Genomic DNA, 23,024 nt, shown 5'->3' on the forward strand with positions numbered 1-23,024 from the left:
CGAGCAAGAAAGCAGTTTGAAGCATTATTTACTAAAACCTAATAGTTAGAATCATTCGAAAACCGGACTGACGCTACCATCACATGCTATTTATTGGCACTTTTTTACAAAAAACAAAATCCACTAAATGACGAATCATTACTGTGGCTATAACAACCTTTAAATTAATCCTTTTTCGCCAATAAACACAATTTAACGAACAAATCCAGCAAATAAAATTTGCACTTGAAAGAAAATGTTCGTTCAACATTTCCATAAATATCGGCACTTTTCCGCACTACACTTCCCATTATCCTATGCGGACCTGGAAGTGAATGCGAGCAAGAAAGCATTTCGAAGCTGGTATACAAAGACTCCACAGCCACAACGGATTCCGTCTAAAGAAAGTAAGCGTTACTCCATGAATTGAACACATTTTGCCAGCAACGCTCCAGAAAGTGGATGGGATGGAATTTTCTAACCTCAAGTCTCCTGTTTGTTTTATAGAACCAAACACGGAAACTCGTTTACAACGTACACAACACGTCTGACTTCCCTCTCCAGGTAAGCGCTGTGTCACCAACACTGACCCATATGGCTGGAAAGTTTAAGACCTAGAAATTAATTGAGCCCCTCCTTTTGTTCGTTTCATTTCTAGAACACTGGGAGTCAGGCTGCTTTAATCGAGCTTACAAAACACACAAGTAAGTGAGTGTCAACTAGTATGTGGTTGAATGGTTGAGAAGGTGGTTAAGATCAAGCAAGTTGTTGATTATGTTTTTTTTTGCATCTTTTGCATTTTTTTAGCTTATGACTTCGTGGACATTTCAAGTAAACTCTGATGAGCGCGAGGTAGGTGTGGAAACTTGTAGTATTGGGGAGAGGCAGTGTAGAGGCAGTCACCCAAAAATTTCTAAAAGCAACCTTTCGTGCTTCCATTACAGATATTGGTCTTGATGAGAACTCGCACATAACACAAGTTCGAAACGCGTAGACTTTATGTTACAAGCCAAAGTTACAAATTAACAATTGAAGACAAATTTAAAATTGTGCATATATATGTTTCAAAACACTTATTGGCTTTTTGTTGTGAATACTGAGATTCCAGCATATATTGCACCATTGATGTTTCTTTGTGTTGTTTGTACTGGTATGATTGATGAATGAGTGTGGATGAATGTTCAATAGAATGTAAATTTTTGTAAATAGATATATTGTTTTTGATATATTGAATGTCACATTTTGTGTTGTGTACACCAGGTTTTAACATTTGTATAATAATCTGACAAATCATACACCTAAATAAGTGTGAAAAAAATCAAAAATAAGAAAGAAATAAATGAATCAAACATATTGTCTTACCCGTATGTTTTGACCAAATAGTTGTCATATCCATTGTTGGCGACATTTGCACCTATTTTGTTCATTATAAGCTTGTGGCAAGCTATGCCGTTGGGAGCCCAGACCCAGTGGTGGTTTTTTCTTTGGTGTATAGAGCGCTTAGTATTTACTGACTGCTCTCAGCCACATCCTTTGGTGTTGACAGTAGTTCTTATTTAGTGACTGCTCACAGCCGGATCCTTTGGTGTTTACCGTACTTATTGTTTAGTAACTGCTCTCAGTTGCATCATTTGGTGTTGGCAGTGGTTCCTATTTAGTGACTACTCTCAGCACATCCGTTGATATTTACAGTACTTCTTATTTAATGACTACTCTCAGCCACATCCCTTGATGTCTCTAGTACCTTTTATTTAGTGACTACTCTAAGCCACATCATTCGATGTTTACAGTACTTCTTACTCAGTGGTTGCTCTCAGCCACATGGTTCAGTGTTTTAATTACTTCATATTTAGTGACTGCTCACAGCCGGATCATTTGGTGTTTGCCATACTTATTGTTTAGTAACTGCTCTCAGTAGCACCATTTGGTGTTGGCAGTAGTTCTTTTTAAGCGGCTACTCTCAGCCGCATCCTTATTTAGTGATTTTTCTCAGCCACATATTTTAGTGTTTATAGTACTTCTTATTTAGTGACTGCTCTCAGCTGCATCCTTTGGTGTTTACAGCACTTCCTCTTAAGTGACTGCTCTCAAATCCATTATTTGGGGTTTCCAGCACTTATTTAGTGATTGCTCTCTGCCACATATTACAGTGTTCATTGTACTTCTAATTTAGTGATTCCTCTCATTCGCATCGTCTGGTGTTTATGGTACTTCTTATTTAGTGACTGCTCTCAGCTATATCCTTTTGTGCACACAGTACTTATTTAGTGAATGCTTTCAGCCACATATTTTGCTGTTTATTGTACTTCTTATTTAGTGGCTGCTATCAGCCCCATTCTTTGGATATATAGTACTTCCTATTTAGGGCCAGATGTAGGTAATCCTATTTTACCTTTTCTAAAATACAGAATTTTACTGATTCGGTATTTTAGAAACGGTAAATGGGATGCAGCAAATAATTCGGTAAAATTTACTGAATCAGTAAAAATCGGAATCTCGATTCGGTATTTACCGATTCGGTATTTACAAAATTGGTAAATACCAATTTGGTAATTCCCATTCATTCCTATGGGCCTGGAGGCCCATAGGAATGATTGGGAATTACCGAATCGGTATTTACCGATTCAGTAAATACCAAATTGGTAAATACCAAATTGGAGATACAAAATACAAGCAATTAAGGATTCAACCAATCATGTGCATCCACCCCACCCCACAACCAAGAAACAGAGGAACCAACCAATCCTGTGCATCCACCCCACCCCACAACCAGGAAGTGGCCACACCCATGAAGGTGCAGACTAACTGAACATTCTGGAGAGCTGTGAGACACTGAGCTACTGGCTGAACTGAGGTGAGCAGAAGTGCAGGATGGAATCCCAGGACTCACAGAGGGAAGCAGCAGACCGCAAAAGAAAATTAAAGTTCAGCACAGGTGAACTGCAGGTGCTGGTGGAGGAGGTGGTGAAACACCACACCCAGCTTTTTGGGAAACAGTCTCTGCAGGTAGCAGAGGCTGTGAAAAGGAACACATGGCTGGGAATCCAGGCGAAGGTTAACGCCATAGGGGTGACCACATGAGAAGTAGATGACCTCAAAAAACGCTGGTTTGATCTCAGGATAAGTAAAAAACAACAAAAAAAAACAAAGAAGATGCTGGCAGCAGAGAAGGAGAAGAAAGAGGCCAGTGTCACAGGGGGAGGAAGGAGCAGGGCACCTGCTATTACTGACCTGGAGCAGCTGGTGGAGTCCAACCTGGAGCCCGAGAGTGTTTTTGGGATCGGGGATGCTGACAGCTCAGCTCGAGCTGCAACAAAACAAGGTAAGGAGCATGTCCTGCAATCCTCCTCCCCTCCCCTTACCTGTCCCCCTTCCCTAATGTGGCTGTGTGTTTCATACTCCAGTATAGGTTTTGGGATACACCAGCAATGCATCATGGAAAAGGTAGTCATTGAAACATACATCAGTACAGTCATCCCACAAAACAGCAAGGCATGCCACACACTACATTCAGAAGCAGTTGAGGACATTGATATTGTGTGACAGGATTGTAATTTAATATTGAAATACAGGGTTGCAGCACCACTGAGCCTATGTCCATATCTGTCCAGAGGAGAGTCATCGTGCAGGACAGCACAGGAGAGGGAGAAAATGGCACCCCGAATGGAAAGGAGTGAGGATGCAAGCAGGAGTGCAGGGCAAAGCACTGAAACACCACCCGCACCCACAGCACAGGCAGCTTCCACACCAGAGGAAGCCACAACAGCACAGCCATCATCGCCTCTACTGTATGACTCACCACAGCAGGACCCACCAGCAGAGTCTCCCTCACCAGCTTCAGAGTCATTGGAAGTGGTAAGGCCCATGAGGCATGATGTACCCCCTCTCCAACTCATGGTGATGACCTCTGAGGAAGAAAGGGAGGGTGACACCGAAACTGCTCTACTGGAGGCAAACAATGCTTGGCTGCAGTCCGCCTCTGGAGGTGTGCACACAGGTGTAAGATGTTGTAGGGTCTGGGAGAGCAGCACACTGGGCATGGTGACGGGGTCTTCTGCGGGCTGGAGGCCACAATGGTGAAAGTGCAGCGCCTGCAGGCAAAAGCCATATCATCAGTGCAGAGACAGATGCGCCACTTAAACAACAACATGGGCAATATGAACCGGGCCATCAGCTCCATGGTGGAGAACATGAGGGAAATGGCAGAGGGAGTGCGTGACGTGACCCAGTCCATGATGGCACTCTGCGATAAACTTGATGAGGACAGCACACAAAGGCGCCGGGAGATGCAATGTATGCAGATTCACAACAAGGCAGAGAACCGTCTAGCAACTGCCGCTTCCCTGCTATGTAGGCGCTCTGTGGCGATTCAAGAGGGGCTTGTTCACTGCTGCTCAGATGTCTCCAGGGGTATGGGGAGGGTGACATCTGCAATGGAATTGCTTCTGACCAACCAGTCAGATATAGGTGTGGGGGACACTGAAGACACCACCAGCAGGAGCAGCAGTAGCACACCCATACAGGACATACGGAGGAGCAGCAGGCACCAATCTGCAGACCCTGGCTCAACAGCCAGTGTTGCAACCCAGCCTCTGGCATCCCGCACTGTTGTGCGTGGGCACAGACATTAATGCTGCCCACACTCCAGTGAACATATTAGGGTGAAGTAACCCGTGACCGCCTAGTTAGGTTGTCACAAATTGGACTACCATGGTGTGCCATTTGTCATTTGCTGTAGTGACCATTAACTAAAACTACGTCATTCACATTCAACGCCTGGCTGTGTCTCCTTACTAATGTGTGATCTCTGCCCGTCTCAGTCTCCCATCTGTTGCTGGCGCTACTCCTGCTGCATAGGGCTCTGACTGTACAGTTTGATCATCAATGTCCTCATGATAAGTCATATCAACTTCTGTGCCTTTCTTGGTGGCAAGGTTGTGCAGCATGGCACAGGTTGAAATAATTTTACAGCAGAATGGGCGTGTACTAACGTGCACCTCCGCTCTTGTGGAGGCTGCGGAACCTGCTTTTTAAGAGTCCAAATGTGTGCTCCACAATGTTGCGTGTTGCTCTGTGTGCCACATTGTAACGTCTCTCACTCCGGGTTGATGGGTTCATGTAGGGAGTGAGTACAAAGGACCGCAGAGCATAAGCGCTATCGCCTGGGAGGGAAAGAGAGTGCCATTAGTTACATACCATTTGAAACATTCAGCTGCAGTAATTATCAGGGTGTGTCACAGTGATTTTCCTAGCAGGTATCCTTCCCCAAATTCTCCAGTAGCCAGGCGTGTGTAGATTCCACTGTTCTGGAATATGTAGGTGTTGTGGGTGCTCCCTGGAAATTTGGTAACAATGTCAGTAATTATGTTGCCAGCGTCACAGACCACCTGCACATTTATTGAGTGGGTGGACTTTCTGTTTCTGTGGCAGCAGGTGGGCAGATTGGGATGTGGGTGCGTCAATGCAGCCGATGATGTGTGGGAAGTCTGCCATTTGATAGAAGTCAGTCTTGGTCTTGAGCAGTTCCGTATGTGTGTCAGGGAAGCTGATGTAAAGATGCACTCTCTGCAATATGGCCTCTAGGCACTACCTGAAGAAACGGGACAGGCAGCTAGCTCTGGTACACCCCACCTACCGCAGCTATCACCCCCTAGTAACTCCCAGATGCAAGCAGGTGTAGGCTACAGAGCACTTGCACATGGGGTAGGATGGCGTTCGCCCTTGGTGTTGGGTGCTCCAGGAGTGGGTGCAGGTCCCTGATCAAGTCCAGGATTGTTTGGGGGTGTAGCCTGTACCTTTGCAATATCTCTGCCTCCGTGAGTTGGAAGAGCGTTATCCGCTATCTGTAGACTTGCCCCTCCCATCTCCAGACCCTCTCTCCTGCTCTCTGTAGCTGTAGTTGCATAGAATGCCTCCATTCTGGTCACACAGTTGCATTTTGGGGCCTTTTCTATAGCCTGCACCTGGTTACCACCTGCTTTCAATCCATGGTAATTACCGAATCTTAAATACCGAATTTCATGAAATTCGGTATTTTAGAAGTTAACTACATCTCGATTGTCATTTTTTAGCATTTCCTATTTACCGATTCGGTAAAATCAAATTTGGTAAATTCCGATTCGGTAAATTACCGATTCGTATTTACCAATTTGGTCTTTTTTGATGTCCTACATCTCAATTGCCCAATACCGGTCGGTAACGGCCGAAATTCAGTATTTTCGTCCGTTACCGACCGGTATTTGGCTACCTACATCTGGCCTCTAGTGACTACTCTCAGCTACAACATTTGGTCTTTACAGTACTTATAAAGCCAGTACTTCTAAAGTGACCTTTCCCTAGCAGATCCGAGTAATCCACTTTAATATTAGACACCACTTCAGGCATTCCAAAGAACAACATTCAGCTGTTTACAGGTGAATTGTATTAAGAGTATATACCTTGAACCACCGAATTCCCAAGCCATATATAGGATCAAGACCTGAATTTCACTTCGAGCACCAACTTTTTCAATATTTTACTTCATTTTTTTACTCTATCCTATAAGCATAACTGTTATTCAACGATATGTAGTATTTTTCGAAGCAAAGATTTTAGTGATATTTTTAGGTTGTATTCCACTCATGGTATGACAGAATATAGCAGCATCACAAGTGTTTTCACCCATAAATGTATGTTAGGTGTATAAAAAGATAGTTGCGATTCTACATTTCACATTCTGTTCTTCAGAATTATGATAGGTCGAATGTTAGAATTATAAAGCACATTTTTAATAGTGGAAAATCTACAACCATGATGAGTTTTGCACCTTTCTACATTTAGAGGTTGAAGCTCAAAAGGGGACATATAAGGGAAGGAAGGGTGTACGCCATACAAAAAGGCACTGTTACCGGGATTACTGTAACCTGAGATCTAGACGCTGAGTGCACTAGGGTGATCCAGAAGGGACTCCCTATTAGTAGTTCCCATCAACTGCATTAAACACACAATATACTATGAACATAAAAAATGTGCTAAAATAATCAATTTTTGTTTATTCCAGTCGATTCTGATAAATAGCAATTTTTTGACATGTGTCTTCCATATCAAGTTGATCACAATATGTGCTTATATAGCTGATAGTTCAATTCAACCCAATGCATTTCGGATCAATTAGGACACTTCATCAGAGGTATCTATAAACAAAAATACAAATATGCCTTGTTTACACAAATTACTAGTGACCTGAAATGTGTACATCGCTAGCAACTTCAGGAGATGTGTGATATCCTGCAAATATGAAGGACTTGCTTGTATCAATGGTCGAAGAAAGGTGTCAAGATATTTTGGGAATACCCAAAAGGACACAGTGTGCATGGAAATCTGCAACATGCTTATATTTTACCCTGCATAACAAATAAAAGGCCTGATTCTCAAACGGCAATTTGTACTACATTAAAGACCTAAATGTAAATTTAGATATGCTTCTTTGTGTGGAGTCCTCTGTTCCAACTGAGGAGCCTCTGCAATAGAAGTAGGAGGGGTTTAGGGATGACCAGTAAAGGGTTTAGGGAGGGACGCCACTCACCCACTCAAGAATATGTCAATTGCTTTTCTCTGGGGGTGGAGACCTGCAACGTACGTTTTTGTAGTAAGGTGACACAGTGTTTGTGAATACTAAAAGTATTAGTCTTACTAAAAGGTGAAAACTTACTCAACCATGTAACTTACATTTGTGAATCAGGCTCAAGAATGGCAAAATACATATCCAGTTTTGCAATTACACTTGCTTCTGTTCCTTTCTTCTCCACTGTTAAAAAAAAAATTCCTGACAGAGAAACACTTTCTGCTACAACTCAACTAATTTTGGTAGTGTTCCATCGCCATTCCTACTCTAGAAATAGATTAACTCCTCTCAACGATGGAAGTTGGTCAGAAAAAATATTTATGAATGCCCACGATTGAGTACTTCTCATCTTTATGCACACATTCTCTCAAATATGTTTTCTTTGTCTTACTATCACTCTGCCCTGTGTGTTGCACTTTTTATCCTTCCTCTGTGCTCCAAAAATCCACCAAGCGGTCAGAGTGGACCTTATTTTTATTTTATTGTTTCCTGTTTTAATAAAGTGTAAGCATTACCCGTATTAGATTCACACACTGAAATGTGTTAGTTTATTCTGTTGAATGCAACTCTATATTGATTTAATTCCAAGATATATTTCTGCGAATGATGCAAAGCTCTAAAATGCAAATCCTAATTATAAGTCTGGTGGTTGTTACTCAACCTCAAAGAAGAGTATTGCAGACGCTAGTCATGAACTGAAATGATGTGGAAGTTTTAGGACTAATTTCTCCCCTTCATAGGCCATTGTGTGGGATTCATTTTAGGCTCGGCTACAGGCTCTCCATTCATTGGCTGGAAGATTAGGGGCCTGATGTAGGTAAATCTAATTTACCGACTCTAGAATACCGAATTTTACCGATTCGGTATTCTAGATTCGGTAAATGAGATGTAGGAAATAATTCGGTAATTTTTATCGAATCGGTATGATTTGGTAATGACCAAATCGGTAAATACTGATTCGTTAAAATACCGAATTGTCAAGGGGGACAGGGTGTCACTTTGACACCCTGTTGCACCCCTGATTCTGGCTTGTGTGCCATGTTGCACACATACATGCCTTAAGGGTATGTATGTGTGTCACATGGCACAGGTGTACATGCACAGATGTGCATGTACACAGGAATTCGTTATTTATCACCAAATATTATTTTGTGGTAAATAACGAATTCTTAAGGGCCTGTGGCACTGTTTTCAGTGCCACCTACATCTAGATTTACCGATTCGGTAACTTTACCGATTCAGTATTTTACTATTAGCAAGATGTCGCTACCAGCAGTTAGCAACAGCTTGTAGGCGATAGCGAGCGGTTTGGGGCCCACTTTGCATGTCAGCGATATTTATCGCTAATGACATGCAAAGGGAGCGTACCCATCCTGTTAGTGACTGAAAGCAGTCGCTAATATTGCTATCGCCTATTAGCAACACAGGCGTAGCAATGGAAATATCTACGCTAAGCGCGAATATCTCCTAAAACTAACACCTGCTCATACCAGTTCTTAGCCATGATATCCAATGGGAGGTGGATATAATGGCTAAGACCCTGTTAGCGATAATGCGTGAATATTGCTGTATTGTCAGCGATATTCACAGATGTTGCCGCTATCGCTGGGTATTTTTTTACTTTTGAGATAAACGTTGCTAATAGCACGTTATCTCAGCGATAAAATCTGGTGATGTGCGGTGATAAAAAAATTGCCGCTAAGCCTACATAGCTATAAATATAGCTATTTGTTGATAATATGCCACTCCGTTCCTATTCTCAGAGGACACCACCTTAAAAAAGGAAAATCCTTAAAATGGACGGATTCCCATCACTCACCGAAGTGACATTCTTCGGATCACTGAAATAATATCGACGGACACAATATCGACTTGCCAGAATATCGTGGACAAAATATCGGCAGTCAAAATATCGAGTTTGTATCTACAAACAGGTAAGTACAAAAATATCGAGTACAAAATATCGTTAACAATAATATAGATGTAAAAAATATCGACTTTATTAAAAACAGTGTTAAATTAAATTAATATTAAATTTAAATTACTAAAATATACTTAAAACTACTTAAATTAAATTATAATAATTAAATAATAAATGAAAATAATAAAAATAATTTTTTACAATCTTATTAGTTGACTCTGAACCCTAAAAATACCCCTTTACCCAAAAACCCCAAACTGACCCTGATCCCTAAAAATAACCCTTTACCCAAAAACCCAAAACTGACCCTGAACCCTAAAAATGCCCCTTTACCCAAAAACTGAAAACTGACCCTGAACCCTAAAAATACCCCTTTACCCAAGAACTGAAAACTGACCCTGAACCCTAAAAATACCCCTTTACCCAAGAACTGAAAACTGACCCTGAACCCTAAAAATGCCCCTTTACCCATGAACTGAAAACTGACCCTGAACCCTAAAAATACCCCTTTACCCATGAACTGAAAACTGACCCTGAACCCTAAAAATGCCCCTTTACCCAAAAACTGAAAACTGACCCTGAACCCCAAAAATACCCCTTTACCCTAAAACTGAAAACTGACCCTGAACCCCAAAAATACCCCTTTACCCTAAAACTGAAAACTGACCCTGAACCCTAAAAATGCTCCTTTACACAAAATGTATCAATATTATTTAATTACCAATTAATTATTAATTAACAATAACAATAAAGTAAATATATTAAAACATTAGCTGTAATTATTTTAATAATTAATATTATTTTTTCCAAATTAATTACTTAAAAATAACACAAAATTAAATATATTAAAAATTTACTCTAATTAATGTAATTAACTAATTACAAATAATTAATTAACAATTAATTACTAATACAAAATATGTTCAAAATTATATTAATTAATTAACTAATTAATATTAATTAATTATCAATTAATTATTAATTAAAAATATTAACAAACATATATTAATTAATTAATTATTATTAAATTACTTCCCACCCTATTCCCCTATAAACCCACAACCCGCTACAGAATTACATTACGCAATTATTATACAAACAAAAATCATTTAATAAAATATTTTATAACATTAATACACACTATTCACACATATTATTACATAAAAATACACTATAAAATATTATATATTATTAAAAATTCGATATTTTTGCTATCTATATTTTATACAGTCGATATTACTTCACTTACCTGAAAAACGATATTTTTGTAGTCGATATTATGTCCAGTCGATATTATGTCCAGTCTATATTTAAAACTCGATATTATGTCCAGTCGATATTTTGGAGTCGATATTTTGTCTGTACACCCATTCTTCATCATCTGGGATCTCCTCCTGGTTGCACAACAGTGCAACCAAGGGCTATAACCCTTATGAGGAAGCTCTTAAAGATCCTACAGAAAATGTGTGTGAGAGTGATGACACAGTGCATGAGAGTGAAACGTGAAAATAAAATTGGGTAGCAGGAGAAAAAGATGTAATAAGTCATCATTCTCACACACAATTTTTGTTGACTTCTGTAGGATCTTTAAGAGCTCCCTACATTTACCACACTGTATTGAAAACATTTGAGAGCTCCCCTCTCTTATTGTGCAACCAGGAGGAGATCCCAGATGATGAAGCATGTCACTTTGGAGAGTGATGGGAATCCGTCCTTTTTCAGGATTTTCCTTTTTTAAGGTGGTGTCCTCTGAGAATAGGAACATAGTTCTTTACGTCTTTGCTTACTGTATGTTCTGTTTAGACCTATTAGACCCGTGGATAGTTTGTTTGTTCTGTGAGTAACTATTGGGGAATATATTCACACAATTTTCCCTTCGACCCTCTATTCACTGTCGGTTGTTATTGGCCTCTGGTACCCTACAAACAACAATCGCCCAAGACGGAGGAGTCACACAGCCAGCCCAATCCAAGTCGCTCACATCGGTCATGGAGGACACCATCAGCCTGGTACCACACTGTCTATACTTCACTCACACTGCGCAGGAAGAGCTGGAGACCAAGCAAGGTGTCTACGCCACAGTTGGCTACCCTACATGTTATGGGCCAATTGACTCCCTGTATATCCTACTTGTGCCCCCTGATAACACTGTACACAATAACCGCAACAGAAAGTGCACGTATTCCATCAATGTACAAGCAATAGCGGACCACCGGGGAATCTCCACCAATGTTGACACCAACCAACCAGGCAGTGTGCATGATGCCTACGCTCTTCGGGCAGTCCCTCATGGATGTACGACGTTACAACGCGTACTTTTACAACGCGTGCTGTTACTACTCACTTTTACAATGCAAGTCGTTGCAATGACTTGCGTGGGGGGCTTCTGGATAGTAAATATTTTAATTTACTATTCCAACTCCAGTCCCCGTGGATAGTAGGGAAGGAGTTGGATAGTAAATTAAACTATTTACTACCCTGGAGCGCCCCCAGCGCAAGTCGTTGTAACGACTTGCGTTGTAAAAGTTGCGTGGTAACAGTACCGCGTTGTAAAACCTTCGTTGTAAAGGTCGTTCCCTATCCCTCATCAGCCAGCGGTACCAAGATTGCACCCATGGAAATGCACTGCTCGTTGTCAAATACCAAATGAGCACACCACACACCTCAACTCCACAATCAAGCAACTCACAACCATAGGCATGCATACGTCACAAGCTCACATACAACATGCCCACCAACCACCCACGACAGCACAACTTACTGTGGGAAACTGGGTCAGCCATGCACAGAAGCCATCAACCGATGGCACCTCAGCCACACAATAGCAGAATGTGGGAAGAGGTGGGGTCCATGAATGTGTGCAGGAGGCAAGTGACCAATGAATAAGAATGAACACAATGCCAAGGGTGGCATGGATGTGCTGGCCAGACTGCAGTATGCAAACCACACACATATCTATGTCGACATATACCGCTGGTGTTTGGAGTGTAGTGGACAATGGACACAACAATGTCACCACAGCCAGTGGGGATGTTCGTGGAAATTTATCTTGTTATTCCCCCTGTAAGCGTTAGCGGAGTGGGCAGGCCCGGCATACACCAGGCCAGCGTAGGGATGTGTATAGAAGGCACGTAACTCTGGGCGTGGTCCTCTTCCGGAATACCCAACATGTCTGCCAGGGTGGCGCCTCTCACACCACTAAAAAGCCGACGTCATGAGCGGTGTTGCCTGCTTCCCTGTGCGCCTGCTGCACCCCGGGATGCTGGTACCTGAACCAGTCTTGCCCACCCCTGCTCACTCAAGCCTCAATGCCCACCTTCCAATACCGGCGTGTGTCGAAGAGGGCCCACCATGTGCCAGTGCAAGCTCCAAGTCTGAGGCATGCAACCCTGCCAACCTGCTACGACCATTACGGCCTCCACGAGCAAAGCCCGTAGTGCTCCTTTCTCTTTGACATACTCTACTGGCATACACCGCGGACTAGTAGGTCACACATTTGGAACTGGGTCTTGATTACACTATGGCAGAGAACATTATTTATGGTAGATTGGATGTCACTATGCTTGTTTCGATGTTGTGCCACCAAGTCTGTGCATAGCATTACAACCACACGTGTCTGCAGGCCCATGCGGACTACTGCCGTCGACCCACACAGTGCTCGGGTAGGACACACAATTGGAACTGAACATCGATTTTTCAATGGCAGACTACACATCATTGCATGCAAGGAGAGGTGTAAGAACATGATGCAATGCAGTCAGGAGAAAAAAAGTATCATCGTTACGGAGGTGATCGAACACTACCGACAACTGAACTGATGTCACTAACTCTGGGCCTCGCGAGCCAATGACACGTGGCTGTGGGCCACTGCTGACCGCTGCCTCCGGCCTAGACTGCGGTCAAGTAGGTCACACATTTGGGACTGAGTCTTGATTTAGCAATAGCAGAGTCTATATCATTGTACAGCATCATCGCAGACTGCATCTCCTCTCAGCCCCGGTGCCACTAAGTCTGTTCCCCGGCATTCATGGATACTCTCTGGTATCCATGAATGCCGGTGGCGTCTGAGTCTATGGACTAGGGCAGGGGTCTCCAAACCGGTCCTGGAGGGCCGGATCCATTCCAGATTTTATGGATATCCCCATTGAGATACATGTAGTAATTTAAAAAATCTGGCATGGATCCGGCCCTCCAGGACCGGTTTGGAGACCCCTGGACTAGGGGGTTGCCTTCATCCTCATGTAGCTGATACCGAATTGGTGGTGGAAACGAGGCTGTAGCATTCCACTGCTCAATTTGCTGCTTCCGGACGGCTACTGACCTCTGCATTAAGCCCTGGAGGACACCATCCACTTTCCCCCGCAACCATCTGCCACATTCCCCTTGGACACAGTTCAGGACTCCATCATTCTGCGTGGCCCTACCTACCTCAGTAGACCGAAAGTCACTGTCTCGTGGCAGTGTGTGTTTGCTGGCCTCTGTGCATCCGGGGCCACTAACTCTGTGCAGCTCAAGTCAGGGACCCTTTCTGATTGAATATTGGATGGCTTCTGAGACGATGGCCTTGGGGTTGTCAACTCCATGTGTCTATGGCCCTGCGCTGCCCACTGCCTCCAGCCTCAACTGCAGTCCACCAGGGCTCACACATCAACTTGAGACATGACCGGCCCCGACATCACTTCACCGCAGGAGGCACTAGCCACCATCGCCAGGACCACCTCCAACTGCCATCGGCCAGAGTCAAAACAGCGGTACTGATAGACTGAAGTAGTTGCTCACACCTTTTGTGGATGCCATCATCTGCCTGATACCCTGCTCAGCACTCCAGGTGCCACTGACTCAGTGCTCTTCAATCCATGGACCGTTACTGATTGAGTTTTGTGCTGTGGAGAGGTTGCGCAGCAATATCACCTCAGGCTGTGTGGGAGACCTGGGATGATGATGAGGAAGATGATGCAGGTGTAACACACCCCACTTCAGTTGCATCAGGTATTTCCCGAAAGGACACAATCCTGGACAATTTGCACACATGAGCGGGCTGAGCTCTAGTGCCCCAACCTCAGTGCACTGCAACACATGGACACTTCTGTTTGCATATTGGGTGATCTCTGTACTTGCTCCGGCTACCTCCATGTTGCTCAGCAGTTGTCTCTGTTATGCTGGTGTTTTTAGTTTTTGTTTTGATGGTGTTCACTGTTCAAGTTGTTGCCAGCACCAACCAATCCATGCGGGCTAGCTTACACTCACCCCACATACATCCAGCACAGGCGTCACTGGGCATGTGGCCCTGCCAATAAAGGAGCCAAGTGCACGTGCCCGTAGCCAGTTCCACATACTATCTGAGTGTGTCCCTGTGGTCATGTTGTATGCATGAGTGCCCGTAGCCCTACGACATTACATTGTGCTGTGTACAGCAGACGCAGGCATGTCACAGCAGGCAGCAGGTTAGAGCTTGGACATTTAGCTTTGTCATCACCCACTTAATACGTAAGAGAAGTGGACTGGGCCGTTGTACACAGAGCTGACGTGGGTGTGTGAATGATGATTGTGTGCTTCTGGGCAGGGTTCTGTACTGGAAATGTGCATATGCATGTGTCTCTGTAGCAGTGTGGGTCTCCTTTGAGGAAGTAGGTGGTCCCTGAAGGCTATGAGACACCCACGTATCTGATCTAGTTCCTCCTCCCTGGGTTCGGACCCCACCTGCACCTGTTCAGCCATCTCTTTTTGGCATTCTGACACCTGGCATTGGAATGGCATGCGTGGCTCTGTGAAGTGTTGTGAGCCAGCTGTGCTTACTGGTGCTTCATGCTGTGTGGTCTGTGCAGGGGCTGGGTTCTCCTTTATGTAGCTTGACTGCCCTGGTGGTGGGTTGCCTGGGATGTAATTGAGCTTTTGTAGGGCATCAGTGTTGAAGGTGTGGTGGGCCGCTCTGGCATCACTGATTAGTTGTCTGGCCTGCTCTGCTGGAGGTGTTGCTTGTCCCTCTGCAATGTGAAGGGGAGATGCATGTTGACATTGTGACATGGTTGTTGGCGGATTGTTCTTGTTGACATGCATTGCAGACTTTATGGCAATGTACATTGTGACTTGTTGGGAGGTTTTGGATTTTGATGGTGGACAGTGGATATTTGAACTACATATCGGATGTGAGGTTGTATGTGTACATTCCCATCTCACAGTTTCCTGCTCTGTTGGATGTAGTTGGCCTGTTTTGGTGCATGTACGGAGCCAGGTGTGTCCTCTGTTCCTCAGTGTCGGGGTTGCACTTTGTACCACATTGCCGTCAATGTGGATGTGCTGTTCTTGCTATGTGTGTGTGCGGCAGTGTGCCACAGGGATCAGGGACTTGGTTCAGGCTCATTGTGGGTGTGCAGTGCGCTACACATCGCTGTGCGTGTGTGCCATTGTGCCCATCTCCCCTCGGCCCCCCCAGTCGCTGGTCGTTACTCGCTCTGTTGATGTTGTGTCAGGTCCTCTCGAGCTGTGTCCGGACTCCAAGCTCCGTGCACCATCTCCACACTGATGATTGTGGCCCTGGTTTCCTCCAGCTCCTTCTGTGGTGCAGGGCTCCCACCTCCTGTCTCCGTTGCTGCCTTCCCTGTTGGCAGCGGGTTGGTCCTTGGTTTAGTTTTCACATCATGCCAGCGCATCTTGGCCTCCTCTATTGACCTCCTCGACACTCCAACTGCATTCACAGTTGTCCAATTGTGGGTCAGTTGATGGTAGTGTTATGTCACCTCTGTGACGCTGATCTGGTTTGCCTGTTGACTGCAGCTCGTCTTCTTCTCCCTCTTCTCCTTGGCCTTCCCCGACCCCATTGTTCCTTGCTGTTGGTCTGTGGGGCTTGTGTTGTTGGCGTTCACCTCTGCACTCGGTCAGGGTGCATCCATGTTGCTCCGCAATTTGACTTGTTTTTGGTGTGTTTTATTGGTTGCTTTTATAGGGCATTTTCCCGCCTGATGCGTGGGATTTGCAGGCCCGCAGCTGCTTGTAGCTGCTTTTTTTACCGTGATTGGCCTAATCACAACTTTTTGCATTTGTTTTTCGCATTTTTGGGGTTTCGTGCTGGCTTTTTTGCTGCCATTTGATGCGTTGTCAGGGGCCTATCACATGGTGGCCTTTTGTTGTGAATACTTAGTTAACACAGCGTTATTTTCCCGTGATAGACTGCGATGTTGAAAGTTGCATTAAGCTAATTTTGCAATGGTTATCACACCTTCTTGAGAATATCCCCCTGAGGGTAGGTTATCCGGCCACACCTCTGTGGATTAGTTTAGCCCTGTGATTGGACGAAAATGCAGACACTGCAGAGTTCAAGGTCACTAAGCTAGAATGTGTAAAAATAAAAATGAATTCAAAGTGTCTGATTAAGTGAAGGGAACTCCATCAAATCAGGTTAGAGAGGTTGATCAAGAAGACGGTGACATCTGTGAGGAGTTAATTTTAGATACGTGTGAAGTTAATGAGAGGAAGAAAGGTGCAACATATTGTGAGGTAGAAATTGGTGGGCAGAATATGAGTCATGGCAGATTCGGGTGCAAGACACACCTCGATAGGTGATGCTTTTGGCTTTGTTTCCAATTTTCAGTTGTTTCCGCCAGATATAAGATTAGTGATGTATAATAACAAACCTATAGACATATTGGAATATTTTCAGTCCAAACTTGAATATAAAGATAAAGTAATAGGTATAAAAAATTATGTAGCCAGTGATGGGTCTTGTTTGTTGGAGTGGCCTCAGCAGAGAGACTTAATAATCACTCTTAACCTTAGCCATCTTGACCAGGTGTTGGGGTACAGCGATTTGATTATGGAGGTGAACTTTGGACTGGGAGAAAATATTTCCAAAAGTCTTCTCGGCTAACTTGGGAATGCTAAATTATTTTGTGCATAGGGTCATTTGTATAGGATCATTTGTATGGAAAGTGAACGGTAAAAGTGAATCTAAGAATTTAAAAAAGGATATGGCTATTGCCCCTGCATTAGTCCATTTCATATATAGGTGAAATTGAATACTATGATGGATACCAGTAATGTTGGCAGTGGTGCTATGCTGCTGCAATAACAAGGATGAGAGGGTGGATAGGTGGTAACAGTAGCATATGTGTCCCAACCATTGAGAGGTGCCAAAGACAAATATTTCACATTGGAGAAGGAAACATTAGCATGATGGTGAGGCATAGAATATTTTAAGAAATATTTGTATGGAAATAATTTTGTTTTTAGACCTGACCATTGGAAACTTGTAGAGTATTAGAGTTATTAACTTCATAGCAATATAAATAGAAAGATTACATTTTCATGATGAATATGTCCCTGGTTCTAGAAATGTTTTAGCAGATTGTTTGTCATGCCTGCCGGTTAGTGAAATGGAAGATGAGGGTGCTGAAGATAATGATTTAGGGAGTGTGATTTCATATCTCTGAGGTGTTGAGTGATGGCATCGCAGAGGGTGAATGAAAGGAGGTGTGTGAGAAGGATGAAATAACCCAGAGCGCTTTGTGTTACATCAAGTCAAAATGGCCAGAGAACATAAAGTTGGAGGAAGGGTTGTTGTTATATTTTCATGTTGATGAGGAGTTGTCAAATAATGATGGTGTTTTGATGCGAAATGGTCAACTAGTGGTTCCGGAGGTTCTGAGGCAGACTGTATTGAATATGGCTTATGTGGGTCATCTTGGAACAAGCGTATGAAAAGAAGAATCTGCTGTGATTTTTGGTGGCCGGGTGTGGTTAGGTAGGTGAAGGACAAAGTGAGGTTATGCATAGAGTGTGCCACACGTGATAAATCTCATACATTACTGATGTCCAGATCAGGAAGAGTTGGGAAAGATTTTTCTTGGATCTTGTGGGTCCCACATATCTATCCAAAAGACAAGAGTTTTGTATTGTTATGATTCATCGGATGTCACTGTAGCCTGCAGTAAAAGTGAAGAGTCAAGTCACATCAAAATATTTTCTTAACTTTATGAAAGAGGTTTTTGTGAGAGTGAGGTTTCCTAAAAGCATGCTTACTGATACTGGTGTGCAGCTGATATCTATGCAGATGAAGAATTTCTTTTGAGATTATGGCATTAAACACATTTGCACATCAATGTATTATCCACAAAGTAATGACATTGTGGAAAAGGGGATAAAAATGTTAAAGGAAGAATTTCAGTTAGCCTTGGTTAATGGGAGGTATTGTAAGCAATTATTGAAGAAATGGTTTGGCCATATCACACTACTCCCAGATTGGCAGGCGAAAACTGTCCTTTTGAAAAGAAGAGGGGCAGGGCTGCAATGTTTAATTTGAAACAAAAGTGGATGTTGGATGTATTTGAGAAAATTGGTCATGGCAATGTGAAATTTAGTTTGAGTCACGGATTTCCTGAGATTCATCAAAAGGTGAGAAACAAGAAGCATGTGGGTAAATCATCTGCAGTTGATGTGGGTGACTGGGTTCTTGTGAGGAAAGGGAAAGGGAGATTTGTTGATCCTTGTTGAATTATCTAATGGCAATTTTTAGAATTTGAGAAAGGGAGTAGTTCTGCCAAAGCATGGATACAATGAAAATTGTTCCAGGAAAGTAAATCTTCCCAAAGCTGGAGATGTCAAGTATGGAAATTAACTTCATGGTATTAAACGGCAATGAAATTACCCTTCAAGGTTCAAGAATTATCAGCTGTATTAATTGACTATCTGTGGTATGAACAACATTCTATAATGTAGCATCTTCCAGATGGATATGTATGCAGTATTTCCCTGGCAGTTATCTCTAAGTTATGAATTCTATGTATATTAATAGTTGTCATAAGTTATGGTAAGAAATCTCTTATTATAGTTATGAATTTAGGTGTTTTTTTTCCAATTTATTTAATCTTACTTTTAGACCTGACGGCCTTAGGGTGGCCTTTCCCCAACTTTTTTCCTGCCTCACTTTATTTTATTGACCTTGGTTTTGTTTGCTTTAGGACCCTGTGCACTTTACCAATTCTAATCAGTGCTAATGTGCTTGTACTCTCTCCCTTAAACATGGTAACATTGGCACAACCACCAATGCCATATTCAATTTACTTATAGGTCCCTAGTCAAGTGCATTACATGTACCCAGGGCCTGTAAATTAAATGATACTAGTGGGCCTGTAATATAACCCTCAATGAGTTCCGTTGGGTGAAACAATTCTTTCTGCAAACCAAAATACCCAGTATCTATCCTGAATGATACTTAATATCAAACATTTTATATATCTAGTGATAATTTTAGACAGAGACGAAAGTCAAAACACAGGGTGAAGAGACGAAGGACATCAGCAGAGCAATTAAGCGTAAACGTTTCGACCCAGAAGGGATGTGTAACTGAATGAATGTCACTGCACATCTTCCTCATGACTGGTATACGAAATGTAGACAACCAAATTATAGTGACTTCTCCAGTCCTCTACGGAGTCAGATAGAAAGCTAAATAGAGGAATCCTGAGTCATCTCTCCTATATGTGATGAGGGGTCATATGATAAAGGGGGGCCAGCACTCCCCGATAAGGCAGTTCTAGCTCAATTTAGCTGGGAGGGCTGATATTCAATTAAGTGCTTGAAAGAACCATGAGTCAAAATTATTTGTGTGTTGCAGGGCAAACAATTTCCAGTTCGTAAGTGAAGAGAATTCCACCTTCCAGTTGGAATCTCTGTAGTTTACTGGCAATGAATGCCAAAGTTCATCGTTGAGGCGAAGTCCAAATTATTTAGTGGTCCTGGAGCACCTATTTTGCCACTCACTAACTATGGCTAAGGCCTGTCATTTCGACCTAGCAAGATAAACCTCTTCTCACACTGTTAGAACTGGGGATCTCTAGTTGGAAGAGGTGGGTACCACTGTCAAAATAGGGACCCTTGATTCTAGTCAGGGTAAGGAGGAAACCCTCTGGGATTACCCTGCTCACCCTCTAGGTAGCTTGGCACGAGCAGTCAAGGCTAATCAGAAGGCAATGTGTAAAGCATTTGTACAAAAACTCACAGTAACACAGTGAAAACACCACAAACTGCCTCCACAATAGTTTAGAAAAATAAAGGTATTTAATCTAAACTACACAAGACCAAAACGACAAAAATCCAACATACACAGTTCAAGAATATGGTTTCAAAAGAGTTCTTAAGGTTGCAATAAAAGTTCTTTAGGTTGCAATAAAATAATCCACAGTTGCGTGAAAAGTTCACAGTTGCGTCACATTTCAGACACAGTACCTTTAGCTGCGACAAAGTTCCAAAAGCAGAAGCTGGTGCGGTGGAAAACAAGAGATGCATTGCTCCTGAGACCCTGGGGAACCGATGCGACAGCCCAGCAGCATCAGCAGGCGTGTTGCAACGAATCCGGTCTGTATGGGGAGGAAGGCCACTTGTCTGGATTCCGGTGCGTAGGTTCTGTAGGAAGTTTGTTCTCGCAAAGGCACGATGCGTCGATCTCGTAGGGGCTGCGACAATCTCCGGAACGACGATGTGCGATCCAGCAGCGATCTCTCTCTCGCAGCTCCTCGATGCGATGGCTTCGGCGATGACTCTCACAGCGACGTGATGCGGTCCGCAAGCAGGCGGTGCGGCGATCTCACCCAGCGACGACAGGCCCTGCGATGACACTCGCAGCAAAATTAGGCTTCCCGCACCGATCGGGTGCGTCCCGCAAACGAAGGATGCGATGGCTCTGACAGCGGCAACTGGCGCTGCGACAATCTCGACCTTCGAAATGGCGGGAATTTCCTCGCACTGTCAGGGATGCGCTCCGCAGAGAGCAATGTGATAACTTTTCTGTAGCAAAGTCTCTCGAATCTTAGTTTCCAGCTTCCTAGCTGAGGTACAACTTCCAGAGGCACCACACATGGGCCAATCACTCCAGGAAGGACAGTACTCTCTCAGTAGAGCTCAGGGGAAGCTGGGGGTGAAGTCCTTCTGTTCCTGGGACTTCAGAAAAGGGAGCCAGCTCTTCTCAGGCCCTTGGAGATTCCTTCAAGCAAGGGGACACAGCACAGCAAAGTCCTTTCCCTCTCCTTGGCAGCAAAGCAACAGCAGGGCAATCAAGCAGAGCAACAGCTGGACAATCTTCCTTCTTCAGTTTCAGCTTTCTCCTTGGCAGAGGTTCCTTCTTGATTCTAGGATGATCTAATTTTCTGTTGTCAGGGGTCCTGTACTTATACCCCTAAAAGTCTTTGTTCTATTTGTGCAAGTGGGCCCTCAGCCCGGTCTGAACCAGTTCTGGATGTTTCTTGAGCACTTTGTTTTCCTGGCTTCTCCTTTCCTTTCAGAGTGAGGGGCAGGGTCGTCAGCTGCCCAGCAGGAGGTGGAGCCAGCATTGTGGAAGGCAGGCACAGCCCTATTCAGGCCCAGGTGCTATCTCCTCCCACCACTCAAGTTGCAAATGCAATCATTCAGCCTAGGGCTGACTCAGCCAGACTCCTGGGGAATCGCCAGCCCCTGTCACTCCCAAACCAGACAGTCAATACACAAACAGGCCAAGGCACACAGGAAGGTCAGACAAGAGAACAGCAACTTTCTAAAAGTGCTGTTCTCAAACACAGGATTCAAAAACAACCTTTCCTAAAAGTTGTGTTATTAAATTCTGAGTTCAGGGATACTAGACTCTTATGTCCTATCTTGTTCCTATAGGAGGAAATGCTGGTAGCCACTGTAGCCAGCATCCCCCATGTTAATCTATGGAGCAAGATAGCCTTACAATAGTGAAAAAACGAAGATGGCTGTGATTCACTACCAGAGCATGTCACCTGCACCAGTACATGCTCTACCTTTCACATACACTGCACCCTGCCCAGGTGGGTACCTTGGGCCTTCCATAAGGGTGATCAATGTGCACAAAAAGGGAAGGGTTAGGCCTGGTCAGTGGGGACACTGACCAGGAGGACATGGCAGTTCACAGACTGCACACAGGCACTGCAGTGGCAGGCCTGAGACACCATTTTGGGGCTACTCATGTGGGTGGCACAATCAGGTGGACTTTACTAGGGACTTCTTGGTGATACAAATATGCCAATCATGTATATCCAATCATCATAACAATTTACACAGGGAGCACTTACACCCTGGCACTGATCAGCAGTGGCAGAGTGTCCAAAGCATCTAAACCAGCAAAAACTAAATCCAGCACAGCATCAAAAATACAGGAGGTAGAGGCCAAAAAGACAAGGGAAACCACGCCAAAGATGCCAGGTCTAACACACACACAATAGAAAGGCAGGGAAATTGGATCTTTATCACTTCTGTTGTCGCTGCTCGGTTTTCCCAGTGGAAAACCATTTGGTGTTATAAGACTGCCCTCACACATTTAGGGCCCGATTACGATGCTATCAGAAATGGCTACGAGCATCGGTGAGTAGCTACAAGGCAGCATATATTTAGCTGGTAGTGTCACAATAGGTCATACTTTTCAACAATTCAGTAACGGTGGGGCAATTCTCACTGTCCCACTGTAGGGCAGTCTCCCATTTTGCCAACAACAGCACTATTTCAGTAAACATGCAGACCCCTTTGGGCACGTCA

The 23,024-nt window shown here is 43.7% G+C and overlaps 1 long non-coding RNA gene across 1 annotated transcript; it reads left to right on the plus strand.

Moving 5' to 3' along the window:
* Positions 1-304: 304 nt before the first annotated feature.
* On the plus strand, positions 305-1,052 carry LOC147726222 (uncharacterized). Its single transcript, XR_015309420.1, has 5 exons — positions 305-386; positions 487-543; positions 638-683; positions 787-831; positions 924-1,052. It is a non-coding gene; the product is annotated as an uncharacterized LOC147726222 (long non-coding RNA).
* The last annotated feature ends 21,972 nt before the right edge of the window (positions 1,053-23,024 follow it).

Source organism: Lissotriton vulgaris, chromosome 3_1 (genome assembly GCF_964263255.1).
Source record: "Lissotriton vulgaris chromosome 3_1, aLisVul1.2, whole genome shotgun sequence".
Lineage (NCBI taxonomy): Eukaryota > Metazoa > Chordata > Amphibia > Caudata > Salamandridae > Lissotriton > Lissotriton vulgaris.